The following is a 25,905-nucleotide window of genomic DNA, read 5'->3' on the forward strand; positions in this document are numbered from 1 at the left end:
ACGCCTGTCGCGACACCACTGGAGGCGGGCTGCACGATGTTGGGGCGTGAGCGGAAGACGGCCTAACGGTGTGCGGGACCGTAGCCCAGCTTCATGGAGACGGTTGCGAATGGTCCTCGCCGATACCCCAGGAGCAACAGTGTCCCTAATTTGCTGGGAAGTGGCGGTGCGGTCCCCTATGGCACTGCGTAGGATCCTACGGTCTTGGCGTGCATCCGTGCGTCGCTGCGGTCCGGTGCCAGGTCGATGGGCACGTGCACCTTCCGCCGACCACTGGCGACAACATCGATGTACTATGGAGACCTCACGCCCCACGTGTTGAGCAATTCGGCGGTACGTCCACCCGGCCTCCCGCATGCCCACTATACGCCCTCGCTCAAAGTCCGTCAACTGCACATATGGTTCACGTCCACGCTGTCGCGGCATGCTACCAGTGTTAAAGACTGCGATGGAGCTCCGTATGCCATGGCAAACTGGCTGACACTGACGGCGGCGGTGCACAAATGCTGCGCAGCTAGCGCCATTCGACGGCCAACACCGCGGTTCCTGGTGTGTCCGCTGTGCCGTGCGTGTGATCATTGCTTGTACAGCCCTCTCGCAGTGTCCGGAGCAAGTATGGTGGGTCTGACACACCGGTGTCAATGTGTTCTTTTTTCCATTTCCAGGAGTGTATTTCTTTTGGGTTTTTGTGGGTTGTCTGGAACTGGATAAAATTGTTTTTTTTTTCAGGTTTATTGAAAGGGAGTTAATACTAAACCAACCCAGAACTTCTTTAAGGATATCATTGACCTCGGATTCTAAGTCAGTAGTTGACACATTATCCACCACAATGCTCGTATCATCAGCGAACATTGTAAATTTACACTGCTTATTGATGGATAAAGGCAGGTCATTAACATATATGAGGAACAGCAAGGGCCCAAGCACTGATCCCTGTGGCACTCCATGCTGCACAATTCCCCACTCAGAGTCCACTATATATTGTGATACACTATCTGAAACATCTAGAATAATCTTCTGCTTCCTATTTTCGAGGTACGATTTTAACCAGTTCCCTACAGGTCCTGTAATTCCATAATGACAGGCCTTCTTGAAGAGTATCTGGTGATCTACACAGTCGAATGCCTTTGATAGGTCGCATAAGACACCAATTGGCAGCCTCTTGCTGTTTATAGACTCTAGAACATCATTTGTGAACGAGAAAATTGCGTTATCTATTGAAACTCCCTTTTGAAAACCAAACTGCTGACTGTTAATGATGTTCAGGTCACCAAGGTGTGCCACAATCCTGTTGTACAGAGCTTTTTCTAGGACTTTTGAAAATGTTGTTAATAGAGAGATAGGGCGATAGTTTGACACATTTGTAGCATCCCCTGCTTTGTACAGGGGCCTGACAACAGAGTATTTCATTCTGTCTGGAAACACTCCTTGTTGCATGGATGTGTTGTAGATGTGAGACAAAACTTCGGCCACTTCACTACAGCAAGCCTTCAACAGCTTGCTTGAAATATCGTCGATACCAGCAGAATGTTTATTTTTCAAAGACTGTATGATTTTTTTGATTTCATTGGCAGTAATGGGATCACACTTATTTGACTGAAAGGTTCTGGAAAATTATTTTTCATTATACACGCAGCTTTATCTACAGAATCATGGCAACCTATCTGTGTTGGGACAGTTAAAAAATGTTGGTTAAAGATTTCAGCAATTTCCTCACTATTAGTTATCTCTGAGTTGTCAACAGTTAAAACAATATTTTTGTCTTTGGTGTAGTTTACAGTCCCTGTTTCTCTCTTTATCACATTCCAGATTGTTTTAATTTTATTTTCAAAATTAGTAATTTCAGATGCTATACACATACTTTTAGAGTTTTTAATTACTTTGGCAAGAATTTTACAGTAGAGTTTATAATGTTTTAGCTGAGCAGGGTTGTTAGAAGTCTTTGATGCTATGTAGAGTTGTCTTTTTCTCTGACAGGAAGCTATGATGGCCTTAGTGAGCCATGGTTTTTTTGCAGACCTAGCAGGTTGGACTCTGTATGACTTTTTTGGAAATACACTTTCAAAGGTACCTGCTATCTCATTTGTGAATAAATTGTATTTTGAATTAGCAGTTTCTGCTAGATAAACAGGTGTCCAGTCAGTATGCTGAAGACATGATCTGAACGTTTGAATAGCTTCCTCACTTATTTTCCTTACTGTTTTCCATCTAAGTGAGGTGTCACTCAGAGGAATTCCCAAGCTGTTGAAAGTAACTCGTTGTCCTTCATGGTCAGACAGACTATTTATAACCATTTCAATATTAATATGGTTGACTTTACTCTGATCAACAAAAACGTTATCAATGAGAGTACTGGAAGAGGTTGTGATTCTGGTGGGCGAGCTAACCACGGGAACAAGGTTGTACGTGCCCATGAGATTTTCAAACTCCACCTTGCAGGGAGAATTAACCAAGAAATCTATGTTAAAATCCCCAACAACTACCATGCCCCTATTTTTTCTACTTAAGTACAACAAAAGAGTATCTATTTGTTTAACAAACACTTTAAAATTACCATATGGTGCCCTGTAAACTGCCACAACTGTTAATCTGGAGACAGTGTCTGGCACCTCTATAGCACATACTTCAAAATGTAGCTCAAAGCAGAATCTTTGTACATCTATTGCCGTGAACAAGACATTGTTTTTTACATATACAGCTACTCCTCCTTTGTCCATATAGTTCCTGCAATAAGACGTTGCCAAAACATAGTTGGGAATAGGGACCACTTCAATACCAGCAGTGATGTGGTGTTCTGTTAGACACAGAATCTGGGCACTGTTTATACCTTTTGTGTCTTCTATATTTGCTGTGAACTGATCCAGTTTGCAGTATAGGCCTCTTATGTTCTGATGAAACACTGTTAACTTTTGTTTGTCTTTAATTGTATTGCTGTTTGAGTGAACTTTCGTTTGTGTATTAATTACTTGTTGCAGATTTTTGTTACTGGACCAAATCCTGCTAGAGTTGGCCCTGCTCACTAGTTTCCCTCGTTAGTTAGGGCTATGACTGGTCTGCTTTCATGATCGTTATTGTTTAGGCCTATTATTTCATGAAAAGCTTGTCCAATGTCTGCTGCTAGTTTATTTTTGCCAAACTGATTTAGATGTAGTCCATGCTTTGTGAAGCAGTGTCTCTCATACCTGTCTGTATCCAGTAGTGTCACATTTGTAAACTTAATGCAAAAGTGTTTCAGTTTACTATTCATTAGGCGAATTTCTCTGTTCACACAAGACCAGTCTGCCAGGTCATATCTCGTGGGCACAGTTGTTAGTATTATGTTTGTATGCTGTAATAACTGCAGCAATACGAGTAGCTTTTTAATGAAAGTGCTGGCCTCGTTGCAATAAACATCGTTTGCTCCTGCGATTATCGCAACACAGTCTTTTTCTGTGCATTTAGCACATTCTGTTTGTATGTCTTCTACCACATTCACGAATTTTGCTCCTGGTTTAACAATTGCTGATATACATGAACCATCTTGAGCAGAGTTCGACATGCATGTCGAAATATTGCGAGCATGACTGTCTCCAAATATTTTTACGTTATATCATGTTTTGCATGCCAGAATTAAGTAAGGCTTCAACAGATTCCAGTTTAGTTCTTGCACATTCTTTCTTTCAGACTCAATTAGATGCAAGGGACTTCTTGATTGTGATTTATAATTTGAGTAGCTTATTAGATTAGATTAGATTAGATTAATACTAGTTCCATGGATCATGAATACAATATTTCGTAATGATGTGGAACGAGTCAAATTTTCCAATACATGACATAATTAAGTTAATTTAACACATACTTAAGTTAATATAACAACTTTTTTATTTTTTTGTGTTTTTTTTTCTTAATTTATATCTAAAAATTCCTCTATGGAGTAGAAGGAGTTGTCATTCAGAAATTCTTTTAATTTCTTCTTAAATACTTGTTGGTTATCTGTCAGACTTTTGATACTATTTGGTAAGTGACCAAAGACTTTAGTGCCAGTATAATTCACCCCTTTCTGTGCCAAAGTTAGATTTAATCTTGAATAGTGAAGATCATCCTTTCTCCTAGTATTGTAGTTATGCACACTGCTATTACTTTTGAGTTGGGTTTGGTTGTTAATAACAAATTTCATAAGAGAGTATATATACTGAGAAGCTACTGTGAATATCCCTAGATCCTTAAATAAATGTCTGCAGGATGATCTTGGGTGGACTCCAGCTATTATTCTGATTACACGCTTTTGTGCAATAAATACTTTATTCCTCAGTGATGAATTACCCCAAAATATGATGCCATACAAAAGCAATGAGTGAAAATAGGCGTAGTAAGCTAATTTACTAAGATGTGTATCACCAAAATTTGCAATGACCCTTATTGCATAAGTAGCTGAACTCAAACGTTTCAGCAGATCATCAATGTGTTTCTTCCAATTTAATCGCTCATCAATGGACATGCCTAAAAATTTGGAATATTCTACCTTAGCTATATGCTTCTGATTAAGGTCTATATTTATTAATGGCATCATACCATTCACTGTACGGAACTGTATGTACTGTGTCTTATCAAAATTCAGTGAGAGTCCGTTTACAAGGAACCACTTAGTAATTTTCTGAAAGACATTATTGACAATTTCATCAGTTAATTCTTGTTTTTCAGGTGTGATTACTATACTTGTATCATCAGCAAAGAGAACTAAGTTTGCCTCTTCATGAATCAGAATGGCAAGTCATTAATATGTATTAAGAACAACAAAGGACCCAAGACTGACCCTTGTGGAACCCCATTCTTGATAGTTCCCCAGTTTGAGGAATGTGCTGATCTTTGCATATTATGAGAACTACTTATTCCAACTTTCTGCACTCTTCCAGTTAGGTACGAATTAAACCATTTGTGCACTGTCCCACTCATGCCACAATACTTGAGCTTGTCTAGCAGAATTTCATGATTTACACAATCAAAAGCCTTTGAGAGATCACAAAAAATCCCAATGGGTGGTGTTCGGTTATTCAGATCATTCAAAATTTGATTGGTGAAAGCATATATGGCATTTTCTGTTGAAAAACCTTTCTGGAAACCAAACTGACATTTTGTTAGTACTTCATTTTTACAGATATGTGAAGCTACTCTTGAATACGTTACTTTCTCAAAAATTTTGGATAAAGCTGTTAGAAGGGAGATTGGACAGTAATTGTTGACATCAGATCTATCCCCCTTTTTATGCAAAGGTATAACAATAGCATATTTCAGTCTATCAGGGAAAATGCCCTGCTCCAGAGAGCTATTACACAGGTGGCTGAGAATCTTACTTATCTGTTGAGAACAAGCTTTTCATATTATGCCATCAATTCCATGTGAGTTTTTGCTTTTAAGCAAGTTTATTATTTTCCTAATTTCAGAGGGAGAAATGGGTGAGATTTCTATTGTATCAAATTGCATAGGTATGGCCTCTTCCATTAACAGCCTTGCATCTTCTGATGAACACCTGGATCCTACTATAACCACAACATTTAGAAAATGATTATTAAAAATATTTTCAACTTCTGACTTATTGTTCGTAAAGTTTTCATTCAATTTGATGGTAATACTGTCTTCCTGTGCTCTTGGTTGACCTGTTTCTCTTTGAATAATATTCCAAATTGTTTTAATTTTATTATCAGAGTTGCTGATTTCAGACATGATACACATACTTCTGGATTTTTTAATAACTTTTCTTAATATAACACAGTAGTTTTTATAATGTTTGATAGTTTCTGGGTCACTACTCTTTCTTGCTGTCAGATACATTTCCCTTTTCTGGTTACAAGATATTTTTATACCCTTAGTAAGCCATAGTTTGTTACAAGGTTTCTTACGAGTATATTTAACTATTTTCTTGGGGAAGCAGTTTTCAAATGCATTTACAAAAATGTCATGAAATAAATTATATTTTAAATTGGCATCAGGTTCACGGTACACCTCATCCCAGTCTAACTGCTGAAATTTGCAATTGTTAAATCGTTGACTGATCGTACTACTTTGGAGGACTGTTTAGTATTGCTGAATGGAGCTATGTCATATATTGTAACTAGCTGTGCACCATGATCAGAAAGACCATTCTCAACAGGCTGAGCATTTATCTGGTTAAACTTATCTTGGTCTATAAAGAAGTTATCTATCAGTGAGCTGCTATCTTTTACCACCCGAGTAGGAATATCAATAACGAGTGTCAAATTGAAAGAACCGAGTAATACTTCAAGGTCATTTTTCCTATTACCCTCTTGCAGAGAATCTACATTGAAGTCCCCACAAATAATAATTTGCTTCCCCCTGTCTGACAGATAGCACAACAAGGAGTCCAAGTTTTTCAGAAATAGATGAAAATTTCCTGATGGGGACCTATATACAGTTACAATTATAAATGTGCCTTTATTTAATTTAAGCTCACAGGCACGTGCTTCTATATGTTTCTCTACAAAAAACTTTTTTGTTTCTATACTTCTTGCACAATGATAACTTTTGACATATATGGCAACTCCTCCTTTTTCCATATTTTCTCTCATTACATGTTCAGAGAGCTTATATCCACTTACATTTACCTTATCCATATCAGTAACAATGTGATGCTCAGACAGGCATAGTATATCTATTTTATCCTCAGCTTCTAAATCTTCTAAACAAACCAGAAGCTCATCTATTTTATTCTTTAAACTTCCAATATTTTGATGAAATATACTTACATTATTTTTAATTATACTTTTATGAGAACCTTTCCTTATTCTAACATTTGCAGTACTCTCCTGTCTGAGTTTCTCATTGTGCTTAGGCCTAGTTCCTATACCAGTGGTCACATGGTGTTCAGAGAGGCAGATTATGTCAACTGGGTTGGGTGACTTTAATTCATCAATGCAATTACCTAGGACTGAGATACAACTTGGTGGAGATAAAATTTCTGGTGATTGGTGAAAATTTATGATTGACAGCTGTGATTGGTGATCCAATGTGCTAGAATTGTGCTGTTTAATTTCTTTCCTAAACTGAAGATTTGTTTCAATCCTGACCTCTCGTAGAACTTGACATCTTTCTGTCTTACCTATCCTAAAAAAGGTGCTGCTCCAACACCTGTAACCACTGGTATTTTACCATTCATGGCAGTGCCTCCCGCCCTTAAATTTCCTGTTATTACCCCAGCCAGTTTCCCCTTCCCTTTCCTGTTGAGATGTAGGCCGTGCCTGGTATAGTCCCACCTACTGAGAGAATCAACAGGAACCACACCAATAGGAGCCCCCGCACCCGACCCAAGCAGCCGTTCCAACTCCAAATTAACTCTCCCAACAGAAGAGTTCAAATGAGGCCGGCCATGGCGTCTCAGGACAGATACAAACTCAACATTGGTGTGTCTCGATGCCGACGCAATCTTTACCAGGTCACACTCTATACTGTACCCAGGATCTCTGTCGATGCCGTTCCCTGGCCCTCCCACAATAACCACGGTGTCTTCCCTGGTAAATCCTTTACAGAGTGAACCTAAATCCTCTGTCACCTGATCCAGACTAGCACTTGGTTTGAAAAAATTTGTGACCTGGTATTCTGGTCCTAATTCCTCCTGCAGAAGTTGGCCTACACCTCTGGCATGAGAACTGCCTAACAACAAAACTTTCTTCCTTTTTAATGACTTTCCTACATTCTTTTTCAATTTACTATTGAAAGTTTGTTGTGTCCTGTCTACACCTACCTCTGCTTGAGGCTCATCAGTTTCTAACTGAAGCAACAGGTCAAACTTATTTTTGACATTCACCACAAAACTGTCAGACTTAGTTCTAGGCCTGTTCCTTCTGCTACCGGTTGCCACTTCCCACCTCCTTTCCTTACAGTAATGCCTACAGATCTGTCACTTCTGATTCAAATGAAGAAAAACACACACACACTATATTCATCAAGTTTATTTAAAACACACAATTAAATTCAAAACTGGAAAATTTAAAAAGATTCAGAATTAAGATGAAGTTGGACTCATGAGAAGCAGTTTTCAAAGTAGTGCCAAAATCAGTCTAATGTTCAAGATGTAACAAACCTAAACAATGCAATATACTTTTTGCCATTTTGCGAACCACCTGGAATGCAAGAGCATATTCTGAAATGCTTTGTATTTTTTTCTAAGAACTGATGAATTATAATTGCAGTTCCTCCTGACTTCTGTGTTAATGTTGCCTAATACTTATGCAAGTTAAGTGTCTGCATATGTGAGTTGACCTGTAGCCAAGTACCAGTGCCATCAGTGTATTACATATTCTGTTATTTTTTGCCTATATTTTTGTATGAGTCTTCTTCTAACATATGTATTGGCTAAATAGCAAGATGTGTGATTCAAAACATGCAATTTACAGAGAGCAACTCTAAGATTGAGTCTTGCAGTGGTAAACTAACAATTGAAATTTGTATCAGGTTATCTGTTTTGACTGTTATTCACAAGGAGCTGTGGAACAAAGCACAGTGTCATAAAATGTTTTATGTATTGCAAATCTCAGATAATACATAGATTACTATTCTTTTGCATTTCAGAGGTTTTTGTGTAGATAGTAGTAGACAGTAGTTTTCTCTCTTCTTAGAAGGGTAAAATATGTTCGTCATTGTCAATGTAGGGCAGTAAAGTAGACACATATAGAAACATGTTCACAGTTTTTCTGATACATATATACTTTTGTCACACTGATAAGTTAAAGATCATAAAAACACATTTATAAATAAGAAACAACCATTGTCAATAAATAATTTTTTTTTTTAATTTAGACTTGCTGATGCTTTAAACCTAATGTATTTCATGGAGCCTGTCATTGAAATAGTGAGGTATGTCTGCAACTTCAAGACAAGTACATGTTATGTATAATCCACAGTCACATTTCACACATTTTGTTACAAATATGTTGGGATCTTTGTGCTGTTTCTCTGTTATATTCTACTTCAGACTGTAATCTTTCTGTTACATTGTTTTAAGGAAAGAAGAAAAAGTGTTTTGTCATCATATGTTAGATATGTAACTGGAGGCTATTTTCATATACAATGTTAAATTAAAATATCATTTGATATTACTTGTGACCATGTTCATCATTATGCTACTGTTTTGTTCAAGAAGAAAAAGTGTTTTGTCATCATATGTTAGATATGTAACTGGAGGCTATTTTCATATACAATGTTAAATTAAAATATCATTTGATATTACTTGTGACCATGTTCATCATTATGCTACTGTTTTGTTTTTAATCACAAGTTAGAATCCATTCAGTGTTAAAATTAATATAAGTGCATAAATAAATTATTGCTAAAACTGTGATAACCACTCAAAGAAGAATGATGACACACATTCTAGAGGTAAGAAAGAAGCAGAAAATGGTAATTGAAATGATTCATTTTGCTTGCAGATCAGAGCATCAGTTCCAGTCGTAGTTATATGATTTTGCTTTTAACAAGTTCATGCAATGATAGTTATTCTCAGATGGCCTCTTCAGTTTCAAATTTTAATTTACAGATGAATTCAGTAGTTATCAGCCAGACCTTGTACCACTCTTCCTGTGTGACTGAATGATTGTATTTACTGTATCATTCGGTACTCATTTTTTGTTGAATAATTTCTCTTGACATACACTTTTCAAATGACATGAGAGAGACCAGGGAATGTGAGGAATAAAAGCTGCTACCTGAGAAGGGCAAAGAAAACAGTTGTTACAATGTGATTACATTTTTGATACAGATTTGAGAGAAGAGTACTTTGATTACTATTATATTCTGAAAACTGTTTTTGAATTTGTACAATAAAAGTCCCTATGTGTCTACAAAGCTCATCAAGTCCAAATACTGTGAAATGAGGTATGATGTGTTGTGGGAGGGAGGTATTTATCAGTGTGGTGTATCAAAGCTTTAGCTGTAATTTGTGAGCCTCTGTGATGAATAATTCTTGTGTTTCTCATTATGGATGAGTACAGAATTAAAGTAACAGCACTGGGGTGCCTGCTAAACTAAGTGTCTTTGTCCAATTGCCGAACATCAGTTATTGCATGCCACCAACTCATTTTCTTCAGTAGTCAAAAATCTATAATGGAAATTTTTCTGTGCTCAGGATTTGAACAAGCTACCTCCAGGTTTAGTGATTTTTCCACTAGAACATGTTAACAGCCTCAACTATGTAGGTGGGTGCATCTATAAAAAAATACAATGAATTGAGGGATGATAAATCAACTATAAGATGCGGTAGTGCCAAGACAGTTATGGATTGCACGCAGACATTTGTCTTTTTCCTGCAACTTCTATATTATTTTTAATGTTCACCTGTAGCAATTCTATTTATTCTGAAACTGTCATTTTATTTGTGTTGATCAAGTAATGTTTTTATTTCCCAACTTTAAGAGATTCCATAGTCATAGCCCATTCTCTATCTGGTTCATTAGACAACCCACACTGAAAACCCCAGCTATTTTGTAATAGGTTATCTGTGCATTTATTTTTCCTTATCTATTGACTGAAAAAAATAATGGTTAGGTTTAAATCTAGTGTATGAGATTTTGTGCTTGGTGTTTAACACGTCATATAACAAATGACCTGTTTCCATGAAAATACGGGGTGTCCCAGAAGGAAACATCAATGTTCAGGGATATGACAGATATGATTGTTTGAAACAAAAGTCTTCATATTGATGTATGCTCTGTTTCAAATGCTTTCCAAGATGGAACACGTTTAATGTACATTGTTATTTATTTTCTGTGTTATTCAGTACACTGTCAAGTCTACACATGTTCAACAGTTCGTAAACATTGCAACATGCATTTTACAAAGTGTCATTTGAAAAGACATATTTTAAACCATTCACCTCTAGACATTGTCACACATGTCACATTACAGCTGTTGTAAATTAACAGTAAGTGTTGAAATATCCCACTGTCAATTTGTGTCCATATGTGCACTCTTGGGAGAACATATTGTGTTATTTTTCTGAGTATGTGTGCACATTCTCTAATAAAGCCAGTAGCACCCATGATGCGAACAAGCAGTTCATCTTGCATAATCACATTTCGTTTGTATACCTCAGACTTCAACCAACCTCACAAACAAAAATTTGATTGTTGAAAGCAATGAGGTAAGCCGGATTAGAATAGAATATCATGGGTAAATCTCATATGTATGCATCACAAGCTCAAAAACAAATATGCATTAAATGTGTTCTATCCCAGGAACCATTTGGAATAGAGCCTATGTCTGTATGAAGTTTTTTGCTTCAAACGAGTGTCACTGTCATGTCTGTGGATACTGACACACTGTATGATTCAAGTGAATATGCAAAGTACCTTATTTTCATATTTTTATGTTTTATTTAAATTTTATTTTTATTGTTTCCAAACATATGCTATTATATGAGATTAAGGGGCTTAATATATATTTTTTTAATTCATTCATTTTTTTGAGTCAGTAATCCAGATTTGTCATTTATTTGTCCATCATCTTCTGTACATCGCAATATGAAGAAGTATCTTTGTGAATAGGAAATGTGAATTTGCTTTTCAAAACCACTTTCATTATAAATATCTGTCTTTAATGATAGACGATTTATTAGGCATCAGTCAACAGCATTTGGTTTCCTCTTATAGTCCTTAGTCATTAGAAGAGTGAACATATTGTTTTTATTTAAAAAATAATAATTTAAACATTTTCATTTGCACGATAATCTATTTTTATTTAATACTCTGGGCCTGAGATTTGTCCCAGCAAAAAAAAAAAAAAAAAAAAAAGGGGGGGGGGGGGGGGTTGGGGACACTATCTTCTGTCACTGCCTTCTTCTCAAACACCTTTAATTGTTCAAAACAACTGATTTTAGCCAGAGAAGTGTGTAATGTATCTTTTTTTGCAATGATAATATTTGATTCTGTTTACAGAGCATAATGTAGTGCTAAACAGGTGCATGCAGTTTAGAATTTTTTTTTTTTTTTCATTCATCCTTTGATCACTGTTTAGAGAGAAATTGAATACTTCAATACACATGTATAATTACAGTTACAGAGTAAATTATAATTTAAGCACATTTATTATTGTACAATATTTTGAAAACATAATCAAAACAAAAGTTTTATTTTTAATTTAATTTACTAGGTATCAGCACCCAGTTTCACTTTGAAACATAAGAAAAATTTCATGTGTACTTTTTATTGACACAGTATAAGCAGCACATTTCTCAAGTTGTTGCCATAGTACTGTAATTTCCTCGTAACACAATTGAACTAGTCTTCAGATATTTCTTAACACTGTGCAAACATGTTGTTTTCAAGTGCTCTTTTAATTTTTCTTTGAAATTTGGTAGTGGTTTTATATTTTTTAAACTACATTGTATTTTGTTGTATAATAAGCATCCAGATTTAGTAGAATCTTATCAACCTGTTGTAGTCAAATACTGTTCTTGTGGTAATCATCTTTAACTCTTGTGTTGTAATTGTGTAGTTCTCTGTGTACCATTGGTGTATAATTTAATTTGAGATAAAGAGTTTTTAATTGCATACGTAGAGGGGACTGTCAAAATTTTAAATTCTTTGAGTTTGATTTTACATGTCTCACTTGGTGATAGCCTTTCACTATGTTTCATTGCCCCACACCCTCCTTCCCTGCCATGTGCACATTTGCTGTCATATCCTGTATTGTTAAGCAGTGGGAATGAATTAGTCTAATGTACATCTTTAACGGTGTGTCTGCCTCTACTGTGTGGGACTTTTCTTCATTTTTCAAAATACAGTGCTGTTTATTTTTGAGCAGATATTTTCTATATGTTGGTGAGATACTCTGCCTTTTGCGAGACACTGTTGGTTTGTTTTACTTTTCCCAGACATGTTTTAACACTGTTCATGCTATCATCAGTAGTTATATTTATTTTCCAGCCAGACTTACAAGTGGCATTTTGGTAGATCTGTAATTACCACAGATCTTTTCCGTAAGATGTTTCCACATCATAAATCAGTCTGTAGTCAATTTCAGGAACTTGCTACAATCAACTTCTGATCATTGTCCCCCTTGGTCTTAGGTGGCTACAATCAACTTCTGATCATTGTGCCCCTTGGTCTTAGGTGTGGTTCCTCTTCATTTGTTGTTCTCTTTGGAAGTACTTCCTTGTAGATTGTTTTCTTTCCATTTATAAATATGTAGATTGTTTTCATCTAAATATTCATTTGCTCCTTCTATGTCCATGTTAGTTCTTGTTTCTAAATCATTTACTGAGCTACAGCTTTTAATGTGGGATTCACCATCTGCAAGCATGATTACATTTTCTTTTACTGGTGCTGACTTATCACTCACGTACACTATAAACGTTTGTGGACAGACTATCAAGCTTTGTGCTACCCCATGCTTTGCCATTGATAATCTGAGTAAAAAGTTTCCACCACATTGTTTAACATCTATCTTAATGCTACCCTTTATTCTCTGTTTTCTACAAATGAATCTATTTGACTGGCTTCATTTCCATTGATAGTATATCTTGGCAGTTTTTCTAACAAAGCAGTGTTACATACACAGTCATGGTTTTGAGAGGTTCAGGAGTATGCTAAAAACTTCCTTCTGTTCTCCTGATTCCCTAATTATGTATTGTATTTTATTGTATCCTTGTTGATCCACTCAACCATTCAGTGTACAGAAGTGTGGAACACAATATGGGACAAGTTAAGCAGATGATATGAGAACATATGCAGACACAGCATTGTTCCTTATAGTGTACATCTCACTGAAGATTTATTGTATATGTATTCATAACAATATAAGAATAAGTTCAAATACTAATACTGATCGTAATCACACAGCAAAAATTCATTAATGGACAATAGGCTATATTTCTATTAAAATGGTTTAATTTTGAAAGATAATCAAAATATCTAATATAATTTGTGATAGAACACATTCAACTAAATCTTGTATGCTGTAGAAACAATGTTTTGTTAGAAGTCCTCTAAAAGTTTTTTAAAAATTTTGTTGGTTCTTGAACACTTTCTATTTCTTTTGGAAGATGCTTCTACAGTTTGATTCCCATTCATTTATTATGATGATTTTGCAGTTTAGTGTAAAGGGAAAGTATATATATATATAATGGCCTGGTGCTTCCTGTCGGAAGATTCAAGGGGCATCCTGGAGACATTTTCGCTGATGGCTCAGAAATCCGATACGAGAGTCAACTTGGCGCCCACAAGCGAGGCATATATGAGTCGCTCCAGCAGCAGGGTTAGTCATAAGCTCATGTCTGCACAATCGTTTTGCAGCTAAGTTGTTAAGCCACACTTGGTCGTGCATCTTGCTTCCATCTGCAGTCAGTTTCCTCCATTTGCTGCAATCATCAGTGAGTTGCTCCCTCTTGTCTCTATCAATATTAAATGCGCACGTATCATGTTTGACACAATCCATAAAGCATAGTGAAGGTCTTCCACGAGATCTCTTTGCTCCTGCTATTTCACTGACTAATGTGTGCTGGGGCAGATGGGAGTGATCCATACGATGCAGATGTCCTGACCATGGCAGGTGATGTTGCTTGAGCGTAGCAGTGATACTCTTGTTTTGCAGTTTTCAGTGCCGTCTCATTTGTCACATGATCCTTCTATGATACTCCCAAGATGCTTCATAAGCACTGCAAGTGAGAGGCGTTGAGCTTTCGTTCCTGTTTGGCATACGATGTGCAAGTCTCAGCTCCATACAGGAGATTACTCAGCACACATGATTGATACACAAGAATTTTTGTCGACAATGTAAGATGTTTGTTGTCCCATACTCATGTGTGGAACTTTTCAAAACTGCTGGCAGCCTTTCCTATTCTTGCATTTATCTCATCATCCAGGGAGAGATCTTCTGACATTATTGAACCAAGATACCAGATTTTATCGACTACCCTCAACAAAGAGCTGTCCAGTTTGATGACAGGCAGATCTGAGGATCCTTGTGCCATGATAACCATCTTCCATATGTTTATAGACATGGAGAAGAGCTTGCATGCAGTAGAGAATTTATCCATAAGCACTTGCAGATCATCTTGAGTGTGCACTACAAATGCAGCATTGTCAGCAAATAAAAGGCTGTTTACAAGCAAATCTTCTCGGAAGTGCTTGGATCTGACTAGAGGAATGTTGTAGAACTTTCCATCAGCTCAGGTATACAGATGAATGCTCCGGTTAGTTTCACCAAAAGCAACTTTGAGGAGTGCTGAGAAAAAAATATTGTACAGAGTGGTAGCCAATAAGCAGCCTTGACAAGCACCTCTTTTCACAGAAATCTCATCAGATGTGATTCCGTCGAAGACCACAGCACCTTCCATATCTTCATGAAAAGCCTTGGTCATCTTTAAGAGCTTTGGAAGACACCCTATCTTCAAAAGTACTGCATACAGTCCTTCTCTGCTGACTGTGTCAAAAGCCTTATTTAGGTTGATAAAGGCAATGAACAGAGGCATTTTCTGCTCATGGTACATTTCCTGAATTTGCCAAAGTATGAAACCCACATTGTTCCTCAGGGTGTATGTGCTTTGCAAGCTTCTGAAGTCTAGCCAACACCACATGGGCAAATGTTTTTCCGGGTATATTCAGAAGTGAGATTCCATGGTGACAGTTACAATTGCTGCAATCACCTTTACCTTTGTATAAAGTAACAATAGTGGCATTGCGCATGTCTTGCGGCACAGTATCCTCAGCCAACATTTCAGCAAGAGGTTGAAAAGCAGTGGAAAAACTGGCTGAAGTTTTACAATTTCTGTGGAGATGTTGTCTTTCCCAGGGTACTTCACACATTTGAGCTGTGCAGTTGCTCTTTGATGCTCCTCCATAGTAGGTGTTGCATCCAAGTCACGGTAAGGTGTCATCTGAGGAATTTCATCCATTGCAGTTCGATTAATGTTAATGGGATGTGAGTAGAGGCTGGAGTAATGTTCTACCCAACAGTGCAAGTGACAATTTCGATCTGAGATGATTTTTTTACATCTATTTCCTTGAGTGGTACACTCTTTTTTTGGGATGGGTCCATTGGCCCGTTTGATGCCCGAGTACACACCACCAATGTTGCCAGCATTGAAACACTCCTGTAGGCCAGGGCAAAGTTACACCCAATAGGAGTTGATGCAGTTGCGGACAGTGTGTTCAACAGCTGCCTTTGCTTTGCTTAGCTCCCTGCATGTAGAATTGCATGGGTTTCTATGCCAGATGCTTAACTTCAAGGAGAGGTTTCAGGACATCTACCTTCTCGATGAACCAATCCTGAGATTTTGCTTCTAGATTACCAAACACATTTCCAGCCGTAATGCTAAGAAGTGATTTTATCTTCTGCCAGTCTTCAGAAATAGGAGCGGCTTGGTCCCAGGGATCCACCTCTTTTCATATCTCATCACTAAATACTTCTACTGCAGTAGTGTTTCTTGTTTGGCAAAGATTAATTTTTGTTTTGGAAGATGTTCTGGCAGAATGAAACTTTTTAGTCACAAAGTGCACTTTTGTCGCTACTAGTGCATGATGTTGTGAAACGCAGAGTCATAATGCATTTTTAGATCTCATTCAGGTTTTCGGTACAATGCAGCAAGTCATTGTGGACAGTGTGGGGCTAGTAACATCTTTGCCCTTCCAGAAAAAAAATGTAATTTTTTTCCCATATTGAGCCTTCTTCTGGTAGCCTGGTTTCTTGCAGTGCTTTTATAGCGATATTGAGTCTGACTAGCTCTAAGTTGATAGCAAACATTTTGCGTCACTCTTGTGAGCTTCCACAGGTGTCTTGGAAGCCTAGCGGAATAGTGTGGATGTTCCATGTTCCGATGCGTAATGAAATATCTTTACTTTTATTTTATGTTTATTTTTTGTGGCAGTGGGTGTCGATATTATGGTGACAACTTCTAGCAGTGCTAGTCTTCCATACACCCAGTGGAACAATTGACACCAGGATGGGCCTGTACGTAACTGATTGGGGGCTGCCCAGCTTGAATTGGGCTGTGACTGGCCAGTGGACCTACGATGGGCCCTCCCACTGTTAATAGCAGCCCCTGGCACCCACTCCTACACCCATTGGAGTGAGCTTATGACCGGTAACTGATGCTATCAGTGTTGTTTTCACATGGATGGAGTGTCCTCTCCATGGATGCTACTGCACATGGGGCGCAGATTTTAGGTGACGGCGAGCTTACCCACTACTCGTGCCACCCTCTCGGCCTAGCTGACTGGTTCCACAGGAGCAAAAATATGCAACGTATGGAGTCAGGTTGGCTGCAGGCAATTGCCGTGCATTTCCTGATTGACCGTACTTGCTCCTACTGGAAGTCCTGATTCCAGGTTTCAATTTGGAGTTGTCCCTCTCCTATAGGGATGGCGTGCCATTGCTAATGAAGTCCGTATCTCCAAAGACAAGAGATGGGAAACAGGATAGGTTGAGAGGAAAGAAAGGGTGTTGTGAGACACACTTTGTCTGGCTTGTCTGGAGAGGCCTGTCCGGCTTGGGAGGCCCTACCGGTAGCTATGCTACAGCCGACATGGCCCTCTGCTTCCCTGGAGCATGCAAACCTCTCACCCACACAGAGTCTCTAAGGCAGTGTCTCCTGAGAGGGAAAGGGGAAGTAGTCTTACAGTTTTTTGATCTTGTGTTGTAGTGATGACTGTCCAGATTCCCACAGTCTATTGATGATTTGATCAATAGAACATAAGAGTTCAAATATATACTGACTAGGGAGAGGTAGTATGTATAATTTTTTAATTTTCAGGCTTCTCTTTGCTGTGTATACAGGATAATTCTAATTTTGTGTCATGAAGCTTGCCACTGCTTCTTTTGTGGACTTTCCTTTCCTTAATCCATTCTGTGCTTCATCCAGAATATTTTGTTGTTCTCTGAATTTTATAACGCTCTGTGTGATAGCTGTTTCTACAATTTTTGATATGGTCAGTGTAATTGTTATATGTCTGTAGTTTTCAGGATCCCTCTTGTCACTAACTTTATAAATTGGCACTATTTCATTCTTTTTCAGACATATTGGGAACAGAACATTCTCTGTTACCAAGTTTACCAGGAATGTCAGAGGCTTTGCTTGGTACTGTGAGCGGTGGTGATTACTTTTGCAAATATTCCATCTGTGTCCACTGTATCTTTGTTTTTCATTGAACTGATTATGTTTGTAACTTCGGTATCATCTGTTCGCAGAACAAATAATCATTTTGTTATTTCCGGTGGAACTATACTCTTACTAGCCACTGCATCATTTTGCTTTATTAGGTTTGGAACTGTGTTTACATACTGTAATAATGATTTGAAGTGGAACACACTTAATGTTAGCCTGTCTGTTCTTTCCCTTGTGCTTTAAGCACTCTTTTATTTTATACATATCTCTCATTTTATGCATTCCTCTTTGTTATTGTGAATGACCAGACTGTTTGATGAGGTCCCAATTTGAGGTTTATAATATCTTGATTTTAGTTGCCTCATCAACCTGCTGTATTCTTTCTTCTGATGACTGTAGATTTCATAGTCTGCTTGACTATTACATTTCCTGTCTTTCATATTAATATTTTAAATCTTCTCTGGCATTCATGACTTGTCTGGTGATAAATTTCTTACTGTGTGTTACATTTATCTTTCTGCAGACCTTTGGACAATCTGTGTTTGTGTGGTGGCTTAAGGTTGAAATTATGCCTTTCCAGTTTTCTTCAACATCTTTGTTATATGAAGCCTTCCAATCTTCTGATCTGAGTACCATTTCCAGTATATTGACGTTTCCAGCATTTGCAAGTGTTCACTCTACAACTAGATTTCCAGTTTTGATTTTCGTATTCTGTAGCTTAATTACTGACCTTTGTGAACTGAAATGAGTGGGTTAATTGTGTGTACTTTGAGTTTATTTTAATATATGTTTGTAAAAACATGATCTAGTATTGTGGCTGATAATTCAGAACTCTGTGTTGGGTTATTTACATGCAACTTCATATGATACGTGTGTACATCACATTGGAAAGATTTAGTACTGTTGCTCTGCTTCAGTGTAGTTACATTTAAGTCACAGTTGATATTAAGTATGGGAATTCTTTAAACGCTTTCTCAGCTAGTGCCTGAAGTTCATTTAGGAAGTTTTTTTATCCTAGATCTTGGAGACTGATGTAGGGTAAGGTGGGGTAAATCTGACCAAGTAATTTCTAGTGGCTGTAAAGCGCTTACCCAAGGTCAGATCTTGACGTTATATATGTTAAATTATAGGTAATATAAAGGAGCAACTGTTTGCAAAATATTTTCGTTATACCATCAATAATTTTTGAGATATCCGCATTTTAAGTAATGTCCATTTTTGAAATTTGCAAAAATGGTGGGGGTAAATCTGACCCTCTATTTATTTGGCTGATTTTGCACAGAAATAGTTCTAAATGAATGGTTTTTTTGGGAAATAATTATAAGCAATTATGTTTTTTACATAAATGAACAAAATGTATTCAAAAAATAACAATGTTTAGAGTACTAAATGTACTGAAAGTTAAATGAATGTAAATTTTAATTGAAAAAAGATGATTTCATTGCACAGCAGTGCAACAGAAATGTCGATCCCAGAATGTTAAAATCACAAGTGACAGCTGGTAAAGACATTCCCATTTGCATTGCAGCAACTGCTCGGTGAATATCATTTTGATTGCATTTTTTTCATTTTTCGTTTGTAATTTCGTACCATTTTCCTAAAAATAAACAAAAATCCACGTTGTTTCCATAAATAAGTAATTCCATACACATAAACGATAAAAAATATGCAGTCGGATTTACCCCTCCATTTATCGGTCGGATTTACCCCACCATGCCATTTTTCATTTAACACACATAGAAACAATTTACACGAAATTTCCATACAAAACAGTACATACACTGAATAGGTCGCTAAATGCACTACAAAATCACTTACCGTTTGTTTTGCAATTGTTTTATTTAATAACGTAAATCTAGTGATGGAATTTGCACAAAAATTAAATTGAAATAATGAAAAACACACTTGTTGTCTTTTGAGTGTCTAAATGTCAAATGCGGCAAAGCTGTCAAGGCGACATTTTTGTTATTTTGAATGCTCTGTATGGTAACACTAATGCGAAATCGCTCCGGCTTTGCCATTTCTCACAAATAGAGGGCAGTCGGGTTTACCCATCCGGTTGGATTTACCCCACCTTACCCTATATCTACCACTAGACATCTGTCCTCATGAAAATTTGTTGGAATTGCTGCTGCTTCAAAACAAAATTCTCTAGCATTTGTAATTAGTCTTAAAACACATTCACTTATACTGCTGTCCTCATATGATGCTATCCCACAACTTTTATGTTCAGTTCCACAAAAATATAGCACTTCTTATAATCCTGTAAATTTTACATTTTTATTAATTTTCAGCCAGTCCATGCTCAGTCAGTATGAAAATATTTAGCACTTCAAAACAAGGAAAACTTCTATCTCCACTGTTCTTTTGGAAGTATACTGAACATTTTGATGAAATTTTCAGAAATCAAAATTAGTTTCAATTTATTTTCTAAGTTCTATATCATTTTCTGTTTTGTTTGTAGATATCAGAATTCCCGGTCTTTCAGTTGTGCAGCTTCCATATTCCTTAGGTCTTTCCTTCTTGTGACTTTGTAACTGATACTTTGGCAATAAATAATCTTTCAGATGACTTGGTTACCTCATGTTTCTTCTAGCTTGGCATGTTGAATTTCATTCTGCTGCTGAGGTGGTTGGTACTGATGCTGAAGTGATTGCAATTGCTGTTGGTGAAATTGGTACTGATCCTGGTGAGGTTGTCGCAGATGCTGTTTTTCTGCTGTGGGAGTGATTAGTGCTGATGCTTGAGTTGTTTTTGCCATGGAGGTTGCAGGTTTTGCAACAGTGTGATTCTGCACTCACTGAGACAACATTATTGACAAATGTAACACCTTCATTGTTGCACTGATTGCCATCTTGATATCCTCTTTGTAATTTGCATGATGCAGATCGCTGTCAATTTCTCAAATAATGTCTTTCTTGTTTTCTGTTACTCTGAACCAGTGGTCAATTGAACATGTTCATACAATGTGTGAAGTTGTGATCTACCAAACTGCTATGTAATATGCTCCAGTAACTCTTGTTTCTGCAGTAACTTGATGCATATAACTGTGGCAATAAAAAAAGAATTCAGCATTAAGTTTTCAAGAGACCTAACAGTCTTTAGTTTCTTTCAGTTTGGCTAACTGAGTAATTTTCGCACTGTGCTTCCTAATATTATCAAAGCCAACTTTCATTACCAGCATAGTGGAAGAAAGATATGCATTTCTGCTCTGTACTTCAAGCCACTGAAGTTCCTGGGATTGTTCCATGCCACTTATTTGTTGGAATTTTGCCTCCTATAATTTACAAAGCCATCTCGTTTTTAAGAGATGTCCAGTGACTTTGCCATTATTTCTGCAATAATCATCATCATCATCACCATCCATTTACAGTTTTGGATATTTCCTGCTCTGCAACTGCAGAATACTCTTCAGTCCATCAATGATGTGGTCTTCCTAATTCTTTCATTCCTTGGGATTGATACTAAAGCACTTTACATGCCAGCTATAGATCAGAATAACATGTTGCTTCCTGTTTGATTGGCTTGTTAGTACATCATGTACTATTTCATCAATATTGATATCACTTTGTTAAAACCTGATTTCTGTTTGTTTCCTCATTTGTTTATCAAAGTTTATTTTTACTATCCTGTTACAACAAATGGAATAATAAAAAGAAACTTTGTTATGTTCTTCTGTACATCTCCACTTTACACAGTTACATAATGACAGAAGGAAGTTCTATTTGTTAGGTAACACATTTCATCATAGCCCCCCCCCCCCCCCCCCCCCCCACAGGAAGAAGAGAGATAGAAGTTGGCTCCATCATGTTTTTCCCTTCAAGCTGTTACCCAGTATGTTGTTAGGGAAATAATATTATCATCATATGTTGCTTATTTCCTGTCTCTGTTGGGTAATACTGTAGATAAATTCTGAAATAATTGTAAAAGTTTTTATACTACCAAAACTGGGAGACTATTATCTTAAATTATAACACGACATCCTGTAGGGTTTCATGAATACTCGTGTTAGTATTTTTATTACGTATATCCAGGAAATTCTCTAATAGTAGCAAAATAGTGTCTGAATAGATTTATTTTTTCAGTCAATTTGTGCAACTTCCTATTTGATTAAATTTTATACTTCATATACAACTCATTAATGAGACATTGTGCACTCACCAAAAAGTTTTCAACCATCAGGAAGCCACATTACCTTACATATTTTGCAGTCATCTGTTATATTTTGTAGCAGTATTGTTCATTATCTTCCCACCAGTTCATCTCATCCCTTAAACTGATGGTGTCGCCATGGCATCATGGATGGGTGTGCGAGGATATCTTGTTCATTGTGTATGTGGGAGTGTTTGTTTAGGCTAAGAAAAAAGTGGTAGAGTGAAAGGTAGTGGTATTTCGAGCTCCTTACTATACATCAGTCAGCTACGTTTTGGTAATTGCCTTCTGTCAGTTTTGTTTGCACATTATGTTCTGGTGGACTGAAACATGTGCAACGACCATTTCCATCAAGGCACCCGACATGGAGTGCCACATAATATCTGAGTTCAGTCTCTGAACTTCCCACATTATAGCTACAGATACTATTTTATTTTTTATGATAGATAGTGACTGCAAAATTCTGCTTGGGTTGTGTGAGTACACTTTAGATTATGTAGTGAACACTTTATGAGAGTTATCATTTGTCAGAATCATTTTTGGGATGCAGTCTTTCATTTAAGTCTGTTATGTGCATTGCAGTGACTGCCACTGTGAATGGAAACCCTCTGAGAGGTTTTGCCTGATCAGAAATATTGAATATAACCTTTGCTGTGCATATGTGCAATGTTCCAACCCATGGATTCGCTTGTGTCACCCGCTGGTCACGATGTATGTTTCAGATTTAATATTACAGAATTACTTTTTTATTGTTTTACCATGCTGTGGAGACACATGTGTAAAACATCTGCAGCTTTACTGTGGTGTGTGAGGTCAATAGTGCAAAGCTTAACAGATTAGTGAGACTCCTACAAGAGTGACTGCAACAGTGAGTCCCTCATAGGGTAGGTTGCAGATAATTATTGTGAGATGACACATATTGCTTCTATTGTTTCATTTACATGCCTGGCATATGTTGAAAGTATCATACTGCTTATCATTGTGAGCTACAGTAGTGTCCCTTGTAAATTTACCCAACGAGAGAAAGCAATGTCTTCTCATCACAAAAGAATATGCACAGCGTGACCCGAGAGAGCTTACAACAAAGAATTTCATATTTTCTGTCAAATCAATTGAGTGAGCTGGTGTTATACTTACAGTGCTGATCTCTCATGTGGAAGGAGCGGCACTGAAATCCTAGACTGAGCACACTGTTGTAAGTTTTCCATGTTTTGCATGAGCTTCTTGATGCAATTGCCAAGATGATGCCTTGTCTTCTGGTGCACAGTCTTTATTGACTTCACTGTTGGCAAGATATTCAAGTCCAGCTGCAAATTGAAGGAAAATAATTAATAATATGAGAATAGAGTAGAAAACATCTCCTCAACCAAAGATTGGTTTGAGCACTATGGTGCTTTACTAAGCATATTTCTTTTGTAGGTGGTATGCCGATACATTGCTCGTAGTTTTGAATTGACTCAACCAGTCAGTTATAGAAGGCCTATAGTTTAATATGGACTCTGAATTGCAATGCAACTTGGCATTTTCACATTGATGAGCCCGTGCCAGATGTGACAGAAATGATAAGTGACAAAAAAAAAAAAAAAAAAAAAAAAAAAAAAAAGCCTTGGACTGACCGAGGATCAAATCCTGGATTTTTAGATTTGTAGTCAGCCACACATCCAATTAGCACTGAAAGATTATCACTCACTAAATAGAAGAAATGCTTGAAATGTGATAGTCACATAGAAAAGGGCAGTAACATGCTAAGATTCTTTTTTCAGAGCTAACACTACTCTTAACTTTGCTTCATTTGGACAATTTGCAGTCTGTTGGTTTGAGTAGTGAAGATATGCCATCTGGAGATTTTAGTGGCCAGTGTGTGACTAGCTTTGTTATTTTGGTCTGAAATTATTTTACAATAACAAAAAAGGTGATACAACTGTGAAAATTTGGATGGCTAAATGGAGGCTAGGAATACCTGCTAGGTTTTGCCTTAGTTTCCTAATTCACATCATTTTAATTCCACAAATTCACATGATTTGCCCATCAAGAGATGCTGTTATGTAATACGAGCATAGACAGTAACTTTCTTCAGCTGTGCCATGGTTAATCAGCATCTGCGCTCTAGTTTGTGCTATATCTAAACATCAGGCTACTTGTAGTGGAGACAGTTGTTGCAGTCTTGATATGTCTCCTGCGTAGTGTATTGTGCACGTGATCATAATCAGTGAACAATAGATGCAGTCAAGTGTGTAAATTATGCCCAATGTAAAAACTTGGAATTTTTATATCGTTATTTATTTTAAATCAGTAATTATGAAATAATATGTACAGTAGATACACTGATAAAGTGATGTGACAAAATATTGTATCTGATAAAATTCCGTTCCTCCATTTTGATGAATGAATGCACTATGTTAATTTATTTAAATTCAAACACTCATGAAGTAAACAGGTTGATTTTACAAAGGGATTTATTTTGATTGTCTCTTAATGTGTTAGCGTGTATATTGCTACTGGGAAGATTAGAGGGTCAATAGTCTCAGTATTGCCATGAGCTTTACAAATAATGCTTGGTATTGTCAGATACTTCATACCAAAGTAACAGTTAAAAATTAAGATATGAGACCAGAATATTAAGACATATTTGCTGTTCAGGAACTGCATTCACTGGGTCATTTAGATTAACGGTCATTGATATAAATTCACCTCTCAACGTATCTGAGGCTCTGCATGACATTATCAGTATGACGAATTTATGCCAGCCATTCCGGTAGTCTACTATTATTGTGGCACATTGCAGTAATATTTAAACACAGTACCACAAGCAGATCTATGTCATCAACATCTTGTAGAATTCTAATTTGTAAGACTTTGATGTTAACACTATTTTAAAGAACCTCTCATTTCTCATTTTCATTTAAAAATACAAGGGGTATTTTCCATCACTAATTGTTTTCTCTCATTACCCTCATAAATGTTATATTAATTCTAATATTGTGTTTCTTCTTCAAATATTTATAGGTTCTACACACGCACATCTGAATGACAGGAGTTTACGTACTCATCCAGGAAGATGGTCATCTGCTTTTGTAGACATCAGTGGAAGACGGAAACGATCAGTTTTGTTGAAAGATCTGAGCTTTGAAGCAGCAGAACTTCTTCACCAAAATAGCAATCCAAAAGGAAAAGGGATATATCCTTGTAGAGGTTGTGGAAAAGTCTATCGCTGGTACCAAAATCTTGTAGTGCATCAAAGAATTGAATGTGGTAAGGAGCCTCAGTTCCAGTGTCCGTATTGTCCAAGCCGGACTACTCAGAAAAGCAGCTTGATCACTCATATCAAACGAAGACACCCAGACAATCAGTACCAAGTGACTAGTAGTGACATGGAGTTATTCTAAAAGCATTTGCTTCATTTATGTTTTAAATATAATGATTTCAAATTTTTGTGAAAAGTTCTAGTGCTTAAGATTCTCAAATTCAAGTCACAATTAAGGTCATAGGAGGATGAAACATGCTCCTCAACATGTTTGTTTGTTTTGGCAATATAAACTGTTCTCACTTAGTGTCCTAGTTTATCTTTTTCCAAAAAAAAGTAATTGATGACACATAGCTAGGGAGAAAAATTGTTGTAGTTATGTGATTGCAGAATTTTTTTGTAAGAATCCCAAGAAGATTTT

The 25,905-nt window shown here is 36.9% G+C and overlaps 1 protein-coding gene across 2 annotated transcripts in view; it reads left to right on the forward strand.

Moving 5' to 3' along the window:
• LOC124607074 (oocyte zinc finger protein XlCOF26-like) overlaps positions 1–25,905 on the forward strand; it is a 299,664-nt gene that overhangs the window by 143,218 nt on the left and 130,541 nt on the right. The window contains exon 3 of one of the 2 annotated variants that reach the window (XR_006978768.1): positions 25,247–25,372. The exons of the other annotated variant lie outside the window; for it this stretch is intronic. The gene's annotated coding sequence lies outside the window, so the exon portion shown is untranslated. Of the gene's footprint in view, positions 1–25,246; positions 25,373–25,905 lie in introns of those variants that run through there. 2 annotated transcript variants of the gene reach the window in all.

This window comes from Schistocerca americana, chromosome 3, assembly GCF_021461395.2.
Source record: "Schistocerca americana isolate TAMUIC-IGC-003095 chromosome 3, iqSchAmer2.1, whole genome shotgun sequence".
Lineage (NCBI taxonomy): Eukaryota > Metazoa > Arthropoda > Insecta > Orthoptera > Acrididae > Schistocerca > Schistocerca americana.